The sequence below is a fragment of the Saccopteryx leptura genome, chromosome 2, assembly GCF_036850995.1.
Source record: "Saccopteryx leptura isolate mSacLep1 chromosome 2, mSacLep1_pri_phased_curated, whole genome shotgun sequence".
In the NCBI taxonomy this organism is placed as follows: domain Eukaryota; kingdom Metazoa; phylum Chordata; class Mammalia; order Chiroptera; family Emballonuridae; genus Saccopteryx; species Saccopteryx leptura.
In genome coordinates, this window is record NC_089504.1 from 379,712,441 (window position 1) to 379,722,900 (window position 10,460).

At 41.1% G+C, this 10,460-nt stretch overlaps 1 pseudogene; it reads right to left on the minus strand.

Moving 5' to 3' along the window:
• Nucleotides 1–8,955: 8,955 nt before the first annotated feature.
• Nucleotides 8,956–9,908, minus strand: LOC136392458 (small ribosomal subunit protein RACK1-like; annotated as a pseudogene).
• Nucleotides 9,909–10,460: the final 552 nt, after the last annotated feature.

The following is a 10,460-nucleotide window of genomic DNA, read 5'->3' on the forward strand; positions in this document are numbered from 1 at the left end:
CAACATACACCAGATTTATGTACCCTTAAAAAGACACAGAGGAGAATTCATTCAAGTATAGCATGGCTTAAAATGACCAACTTAAAACTGAGCCACATGCTTTTGTTTAAATACAGATGGTTAGGTTTTGTTTATATATCTCAAGCCAACTGCTAACACAAAACAGTGCCCTGTACATATAAACCACCAAAGCCATTTTAGACCCCAGAGATTGATAGAGTCTATATGAATGTAAATTACCAACCAAAGGCAGCATAAAACCTATGCATGCAAAAATAGGACTGCCATCTTCCCTCATCAAGCTCCAATTGGCCAGGGTAGGTTCACACAGCTTTCTCTCATTTGCAAAGTCTCTGGGGCATGGATTTAGCTAAACTTGCATGTGCCGACACTTCGGTGGGTGACTAGAAACTTGTGTTTTTTCTGTGGTTGTGTGTCAACACCAGCGGTTTCCCCAGATCAAGCTGAGACACTGAGTCTGAATGCATCTGACTTGTCACTCCAGGGGTGCTGCTTTGAGTCCTTGGTCTCTCCACCAGGAGTCTTCTGGGTGAATTCTGAAGGAGGCTTGGCCAAATAATTCAGCCTAATGGCTATTGAGCCAGCTTCGTCCATGGCCAAAACTGAGCTGTAGCTGGAAATGAAATGTTCCTAAAAGCTGCATTAACTCTTTACACCACTAATGTGTTTCATTAAGGGCTCTGCAGTAGCCATTCCCCAAATGGCACTCTGGGGCATGGAAAACGTTAAAGTGAGCTTCTCCAAGCCTATCCTTCCCAACAAGGGAGGATGTAGCTCACAAGGAGTAAGGAACTGATGGAACAAAAGAGAATACCCACAGACTGCTTGGAGCTCTGTGCAGCAAGAACCCTTAAATGTACTATCTAGCTAAATGAAATCGTTTTCTTTTTTTCCGCCCATGGTATATTAATTGTGTACAAATTGGTCAACCTATTGCCAATTGACATTCAGCAATTTACCATTCGATGTCAATTGAAAACTCATGCTTACTGCTTTTAACCCTCATGATTGCTCCAAACAGATTTCCCACTTTAAAGTGGAATGGGATTTAATTTGATCCCCTCAGTCTGTTCACTGTTAGGTGTTAAACAGGAATATTGGTAGCAGGAAATCAGCAGCTATCTGAGCAGTGGAGTGTTCAAAATGAAGACATTCCATCACTGATGAAAATCCAAAGCAAGAGTCACTATATAGTTGTACATCGCTGATGTCGCATGGCTGTTTTTGGCTATTGTGTCGCTGTCTCGTTGATTTCTTTCTTTTTTTTTTTTTTTCTTTTCTGTTTCCTTAACAGCAGAGAAATTAAAGTGGAGAAGAGTCCTAGAAAGCAATCTAGTTCAGATCTGTCGTGTCTCCAGTGAGAAAACTGAGGTGTAAGGAAGTTAACATGAACTGCCCGGATGGTCTCCTTCATTCCTATGTCTTCTTTATTCTTTTATATTCTCCTTTTGACCCTCAAGAAACCCCGGTCAGAGCTCTGTGAGTGGAGAGGTAAGGGAAAGAAGGCATGAGCTTGGAGCCAAAGGACTTGAGTCCACAGTGTGTACCTGAGCCACTGCCCTTATCACGGCCTTGGTTTCTTTATCAGTGAGAAGGGAATAAAGGGCTGTACCTCCTGGTGGTTTTGCAAGGACTAGATCAGGGGTCCCCAAACTACGGCCCGGCCCGTGGGCAGCATGTGCCCCCTGAGGCCATTTATCCGGCCTCTGCTGCACTTCCAGAAGGAGCACCTCTTTTTTTTTTTATAAATAAATTTTTATTAATGTTAATGGGATGACATCAATAAATCAGGGTACATATATTCAAAGAAAACATGTCCAGGTTATCTTGTCATTCAATTATGTTGCATACCCATCACCCAAAGTCAGATTGTCCTCCGTCACCTTCTATCTAGTTTTCTTTGTGCCCCTCCCTTCCCCCTTCCCCTCTCCCTCCCCCCCCCCACCATAACCACCACACTCTTGTCCATGTCTCTTAGTCTTGTTTTTATGTCCCACCAATGTATGGAATCATGTAGTTCTTGAATTTTTCTGATTTACTTATTTCACTCCATATAATGTTATCAAGATCCCACCATTTTGTTGTAAATGATCCAATGTCATCATTTCTTATGGCTGAGTAGTATTCCATAGTGTATATGAGGGGCACCTCTTTTATTGGTGGTCAGTGAGAGATGCATCCTGTGCTCCTGGAGTACTGTATGTGGCGGCGCCGCAAAGCGCAGCATCGCTCATGTATAGTACTACTTCCGGTGACGTGGGATGCATGGTCACGGCTCTGGAAGAGCGTCATATCACTTGTTACGGCTAGCAGTGACAAATATGAAACCAGATATTGACCATCTCATTAGCCAAAAGCAGGCCCATAGTTCCCATTGAAATACTGGTCAGTTTGTTGATTTAAATTTACTTGTTCTTTATTTTAAATATTGTATTTGTTCCTGTTTTGTTTTTTTACTTTAAAATAAGATATATGCAGTGTGCATAGGGATTTGTTCATATTTTTTTTTTATAGTCTGGCCCTCCAACAGTCTGAGGGACAGTGAACTGGTCCCCTGTGTAAAAAGTTTGGGGACACCTGGACTAGATAAAATAACTTTTACAAAAGCTCTTTACAAACTGCAAAGGAATATGAAATGTAAGAGACACTGCCTAACTGAAGCCCAGCCTAGATAGGAAAGGGGCTGAAAGGTGCAAAGTCAGACAAGGAACAAGCCTTGAGCCTGACCAGGTGGTGGCGCAGTGGATAGAGCACTGGACTGGGATGCAGAGGACCCAAGTTCGAAACCCCGATGTCACTGGCTTGAGCGCGGGTTGACCAACTTGAGTGTGGAGTTACTGACTTGAGCATGGGATCATACACTTGACCCCTATGGTCGCTGGCTTGAGCTCAAAGGTCTCTGGCTTGAAGCCCAAAGTCACTGGCTTGAGCAAGGGGTCATTCATTCTGCTATAGAGCCCTCACCCTGGTCAAGGCACATATGAGAAAGCAATCAATGAACAACTAAGGAACCTCAATGAAGAATTGATGCTTCTCATCTCTTTCCTCTCCCCCTTCCTGCCTCTCTCTCAATCTCTCTCTCTCTCTCTCTCTCTCTTTCTCTCTCTCTCTCTCTCTCTCTCTCTCTCTCACACACACACACACACACACACACACACACAAAGGAACAAAAACCTTGAGCAACTGACATTGAGAACCATAGACCCCGGCACTTTCCACTCCTACCTGACACCAAAGAAAGATGAGGGATCCAAAGCTCAAAAATATTTGCAGATGTTTGGCATGGCTGTGGTTAGCCTTTTGATTTTTTGGAACAAGTAACATCTAGTGGTATTTGTTCCGCTTGTGTTTATTTTTTTTTAACTACATTGTCAGCATGTTATTTGAAAACTTTTTAAATCCCAAAGATTTATTGTGCAGAAAGATATCTAATCACTTATCTAAACAAAAATGCAGACATAGCCTTATGGACTTATCCTGTAGATACACAATAAAATGAAATATACAGAGACCTAACCATATCCTGCTGACAACGAATCCAAATCCTTCATGAGTGGTTTACCGAAATAGGTGCCATTGGCACTTTCACAGGTATGGGCGTAAATGTAACAATGTATATCCAGGTCATGCTAGCAGACACAAGTGATGCATCTTGTTAGCAAGGAGACTCAGAGCAAGTCACTTTATTTCTCTGAGCTTCCCAGAGGCAAACAGGGTTGAAAAATGGGGATAACAATATCAACCCGGAGATTAAACGAAATCACATCATGCAAGTCTCAGCTCAGAGGGGCGATAAAGGAGGAAGTAGAGGATCACCCGGAGCCCCCTCCACTCAGGACTGAAGCTTCACGCCCTATCTGCTGAAAGTGTCGGCAACTGACAACTTCCAGCGGGACCCCCTTTCACAGAGTTCTCTCAGCTGTCCACCTCATCCAAGACCTCACTCACCTGCCCCACCCAAAGGCACCCCGTGTACAATGCTGGCCATTATGAAGATCTAAAGCCCAGTCCTATATCTCCCGGTGGCCTTGAAGGCTGAGGCTTTGCTATGACTATGTAACAGTCCAATTTCTCACTCTTCCTAATCCTCCTTCCTATACTCCCCCAGAGATGTTAATTGTTAAAAAGCCCCACCATACACAGTCTATATGCTAATCTCCACCTTAGAGTCAGCATTCCAAGGTATCTGATTTACAACAGGGGGCCCTTCCTGTCCACACCAGATAATTCAGAGTCATCCCTCTGGTCCCTCTCTACCTCATTGTTCTTCTTACTACCCGAAAAAAAATTATCAATTATTTATGTGCATGTTTATTGTCTACCTCCCCGCTGCTTGGATATACACCCCATGAGGGCAGGATCTGTGTGTGTCTTGCCCACTGCTGTATCCCCAAGGCAGACACATGACACACAGTAGGCAGTCACACAATACCTGTTGAATAAAGGGTTTAAAGCTTACAGTTTAGTGAATACAATGAGCTGTAAAATAAAAATGTGAGCTTGTATATATTTTTAAGAACTCAATGTGTGCTTCAGAAAGGATAACTTAAAGATAATTGATAAATACTGGCTAAGTATTTATAATTGATAAATACTTAAAGATAATTGATAATACTGTAGCACTCAGCCAGGGACTCACTTACCGGCACATTAATGGATCCCACCTCAGCTGACATTTCTGTTTGCAAACTAGTGGCATACTTATTTAACTGTCTCCATTATGGGCTCTCAATATTTCCAAATAGTGTTTTTAAACATGAAAGAAGTAAAAAAGAAAAAAGCAGTTTTTAAAAAATTAACACAATCACAGTGCGTTTGTAGGCACCAGCAAATACCATTTCAATAAGCTAATAGTTCATAGCTAAGGAAATAGCCACCAATAAAATAAACAGATTATTTCAAAAGCAAAAAGTGTGGTCAAAGGCCTGAGTGATTCATGTGTTGATCCTTATAAGGTTCTAAGTCACCAAAGTCAAGAGAGCTGGGCTCTAGTCCAAGCTCTGCCTTCAACTCATCAAATGACCTGCGTCACAGGACTGCACCTCTCTGGTCCTGAGTGTTCTCATGTGTGAAATGAGAAAGATGCTTTCTACCATCTCTTTTAACTTGAAAATTCTATGTGCCTACATTAGCTGATTGATATACATCAATGACATACTGTTGTCAGAGAAAGATGACATTGACTATACTACCAACTGTATTTAAGATGAGCCTAAAAAGTCTTGATAATGCCACATGTTTTCTGCCCAATTCTTAGCTGTAATGACACCATCAATGCCCCAAGCTCACATTATGGCTGACAAAGAGTCCTTATGAGGAGGAAGAGAAGGGTCAACTCTGCCTTCTTTTTTTCTTTCCTTGTTCTTACTTCACTGTTATATTTTATTGTGGACTCTTTAAAGTATTAATTATAAGCCACTATTTTGTGATAGTTGATTTAATTAAAATTAGATCGTAAGACCCATAAACTCTTTCTACAAGGGCACATATGAATACCATATACTGTCATATGCTAAAAACAATGAAAGCATGAGAACAACTGTGTCTCTGACCTCCTCTTCTTCCCTCATCTGACTCCTGACTATGGACTCAAGAGTCCATGGCAGCCCTGACCAGTTGGTGCAGTGGTAGAGCATCTGCTCAGCATCCCAGATTTGATCTCTGATCAGGCCACACAGGAAAAGTGGCCATCTGCTTCTCCACACCTCCCCCTCCCTTTCTCTCTCTCTCTCTTCTCTTCTCACAGCCATGGCTTGATTGCTTTGAGTGAGTTGGCCCCAGGTGCTGAGGATGAATCCATGGCCTCTGCCTCGGGTGCTAAAAAAAAAAAAAAAAAAAAAAGGCTCTGTTGCTGAGCAACAGCTCCAGAAGGGCAAAGCATCACCCTCTAGCAGCTTTGCTAGGTGGATCGTGGTCAGGGTGCATGTGGGAGTCTGTCTCCCTACTTCCCTCCTCTCACTAAAAAAGAAAGAGAGAGAGAGAGAGAGAGAGAGAGAGAGTCCATGGCAATCTGTATCATACATAATAGTCAAGTGCAAGATATTTTTTATTTATTGTTTAGATAAATATATAAGAGTTAATAGAATGCTTTCCAATCGTTCATGTGGGGCATGCACACTGGACACCACTGTTCTAGAGAATTTTTCAAATGGAGATGCCTCCTAATTTTATAACATACTCAAGGCAGTTCATAACTCTGGTAGTATCAAATTTTAATTTTCAGATATCTATGTGAAAATATCATACTAGAACAAAGCTACCAAGCCAAGACTGGTCTACCTTTTCCTCACTGAGGTGACTACATAGCCAAATGCCAGGTTTTATTCTTAGTCCTGCCATCAGCTGATAATGATTCTTCACCAGCTGTGTTGTGTTTATAATCACTATTGTTTCTTTTGAAAAGTTTGACAATGTAAGTAATTTTTTCACATGGTATATATATATGACTTAAAAAAACAGTCTTATAACCTATAGAAGACGGTACTTGTGGTAGAAAGTATATAATCTATGTTTGATTACTTATGAGGCTGTCTGAGTTCAAGGTCATACTTAACCTAATTTATATGAGATTGGATTAAGGAAAATAAGCTTGAAGTCTGTGGATGATGGAATGTATGTGATTATTTTTATCTAGGAGGTGAGATTTGTTTTTCTAGGCCTAAAAAGGCAGAGTTGCTAAGAGTGTCACCTCCAGATACCTCCTGAGAAATGCAGTGGTTCCCTTTTCTCAGGTGTGTCAAATAAATGAGCAGGAATCAGACCCCATCCGCTATTACTTCTTATTTTGAGCCCCAGCTCAGATAATTAGAACTTTAGTTTCCTTTTCTCTTTTTTCCTTCAGAGCTCCTCCCACCCTCCCTCCCTCCCCATGCTCTCATTGTGGTCATCCTGCAAAGTCCCATCCTCTGTGCTCTTCCCTGTGTTCTCATCTCCAACGAAGATCTCATCAACCTACATAATCTGATTATGAGCAAACAGCTCCCATGGTGGTATTTCTAGCTACCACTTCTCCATTTATAAAACTCATGGTCTGCTGAGCAGTTCCATGTCTCAATGTCTCAAACTCTTTTCTAAAGAGAACTTTTTATTTATGATCCATATTTACCTTAAACAGTTCTTGATCCTTACTTTCCTCACTTGGTTTTTGAAAAGTTCTTGTTTCCTGAATATAAATATTCATTCAGTCCTCCTCTTTGTCCTTTTCACTGTCTTCCACATGTGCCCCATTTCAGCTGCTCCCACCCTAACTGAGGTCTTGAATCAATAACACATGTGACTATTCAAACCTGAAATAGGCAATATTATGAAAAACGGTATAGACCTAACTCACTTATAAACATAGATAAGGCAATATTAAATAAAGTAAAGCAAATCAAGCAATGAATAAAACAGACATTAGGGTCAAGTTAGTTTTATGCCAGGAATTCATATATGGCTTAAAAATAGACATTTGATTAATATAACTCATTACATGAACAGACTAAAGAAGAAAAACCATATGTTATATTCATAAATCCATAGACATAGGAAAAATATTAAAAATGTATAAAATTCAATAGCATTTATAATTTGAAAGGAAAATGGTAGCAAACTAAAAATAAACAGAAACTTTTTATGTCTACCAAAAACTTCCTCAATATTTTTTTAATTGAACTTATTGGGGTGACACTGAATAACATAATTATATTAGTTTCAGGCACCCAACCTGGAAGACATTATGCTAAGTAAAATAAGCCAGTCAAGAAAGACAAGTACCATATGATTTCACTTGTATGCAGAATCTAATGAACAAAATGAACAAACAAGAAAAATAGAGATGGACTCATACAAAGAGAGCAGTCTCAAAAATTATTTTTAATGATCAAATAGGAAAGATGCAGAAATTATCACTATTAACAGTTCTGATTTTATAGTGGAGGTCCTAAGGCAAAAAATAAAAACAATCAAAGAAATAGCAAGTGTAAAAATTGAAAAGGAAAACAAAACTCTAGTACTTGCAGTTGATATGACTTCCTACATGAAACAATAAAACAAAAGAATCTATAGAAAAAGTAGATTTAATAAGAACATTCAATAAACTTTTTAGACATAGTATAAACATGTAAATATTAAATGCATAAATTAATCAAAAATTTAATTTTATTAATATCACTTCCAGGACCCAATATAAAGTACCAAAATAACTAATCTCACAGAAAAATGTATAAAATCTTTAAGGATAAAATGATAAAATATTATTGAATAATATTATAAAGACCCAAATGAAGAAAAAGATGTACCAAGTTCATGGATAAAAATACACAATATCTTAAATATATCTTTTATACCCAAATTAAATTAACCTATACATTTTTTAAATTCCAATTCAAGTTCTAATAGAATTTTTTTTTTTTTTTTTTTTTTTTTCTGAAGCTGGAAACAGGGAGAGACAGTCAGACAGACTCCCGCATGCGCCCGACCGGGATCCACCCGGCACGCCCACCAGGGGCGACGCTCTGCCCACCAGGGGGCGACGCTCTGCCCATCCTGGGCGTTGCCATGCTGCGACCAGAGCCACTCCAGCGCCTGAGGCAGAGGCCACAGAGCCATCCCCAGCGCCCGGGCCATCCTTGCTCCAATGGAGCCTCGGCTGCGGGAGGGGAAGAGAGAGACAGAGAGGAAAGCGCGGCGGAGGGGTGGAGAAGCAAATGGGCGCTTCTCCTGTGTGCCCTGGCCAGGAATCGAACCCGGGTCCTCCGCACGCTAGGCCGACGCTCTACCGCTGAGCCAACCGGCCAGGGCCCTAATAGAATTTTTTATAAAACTTGAGAAGCCAAATAAATTCTATAATTGTATGAAAGAGCAAAAGGCCAAGAAAAGACCAAGACACTCTTTTTTTTTTTACACAAGTAAGAAAACTTTTTTTTTTTAATTTCTCAAGCTTTGCCATATATTTCAGCAGGTGTCATTGGTCACCTGCTGCACTCACACCAGACTGTCCATGTAGCCAGCAAAGAGAGTCTGGCATCAGTAGACCTGTTCATAAAGGTGCACTGGTATGGCTCTGCCTTGCTGCTGGTACTGATTACTTCCTGCTCCAATTCATCTACAATGATCTTGCCCTCTAAGTCCCAGATCTTGATGCTGGAGCCAGTGGCAACACAGAACCAGTAGCGACTGGGGCTGTAGCACAGGGTGCTGATGATGTCCTGCTCTCAAGTATATAAAGGTGTTTGCCTTTGTTGAGGCTCCACACATGGCGTGGCTATCCTTGCCCCCAGAAGCACAGGGAAGCACCTAGAGAGACAGTGACAGTGTTCAGGCATTCTGTGTGGCCGATGTAATTGGTCTTCAGCTTATAATTTACCAGGTTCTGTACCTTAACCAGCTCGTCCTGACCACAGGACACGATGATGAGATTGATGCTGTTGGGTGAGAAAGAGACACAAGACACTCACTCTGAGGCTCTCTCATCCTAGACAGTATATTTGCATATACCCAGAATATTCCATAATTTGATGGTTTTATGTTGGAAGCCAGAAATAATCAGTTGTTAAGAGAAGAAGGCCACACTCAGCACATCCTTGGAATGGCCTACAAATCGGCATGGTGGTGCCCATTGTGACATCCCAAAGATGGAAGGTTCCATCCCAGGAGATGGAGGGCAAACTGGCCATCTGAGGAGATGACCACATCACTAACAAAATGGGAGTGAGCCCAAAGAGCACATTGTAGGATGTCATAGTCGGTCTCTGGTCAGCTTCCCCATGATGATGGGAGAGTATCTTATCTGGGAGCTGGGGAGTGGCAGTAATCTGGGTCATCCGGCCGTGGCAGCGCTCAAAAGTGCCACGAAGGGTCATCTGTTCAGTCATGGTGGTGGCAGGTGCAGATGTCGCCATAGCAATGAGGATGAACCTGGATACCTCAGAAAGACAAGCAGCACAGCTGCTCATGCCACAGCCCTGCTGAAGAAAAGAGTCAAGCAGACTTGTTCTAACACAGGGGTCAGGAACCTTTTTGGCTGAGAAAGCCATGAATGCCACATATTTTAAAATGTAATTCCGTGAGAGCCATACAACCACCCATGTACATTACGCATTATCCAATAAAAATTTGGTGTTGTCCAGGAGGACAGCTGTGATTGGCACCAGCCACCCGCAACCATGAACATGAGTGGTAGGAAATGAATAAATTGTAATACATGAGAATGTTTTATATTTTTAACGTTATTATTTTTTTTATTAAAGATTTGTCTGTGAGCCAGATGCAGCCATCAAAAGAGCCATATCTGGCTCGCGAGCCATAGGTTCCGGACCCCTGTTCTAACAGATTTCAAGACTAATACTGTGGGATTAGAAAAGTGATGGACAATTTTTAAAAATCAAGCTCTAGCACTCAAAAAACAGATCTGTGTATATGAGAAACTTCATGTGTAATAGACGAAACATTGCCAATCA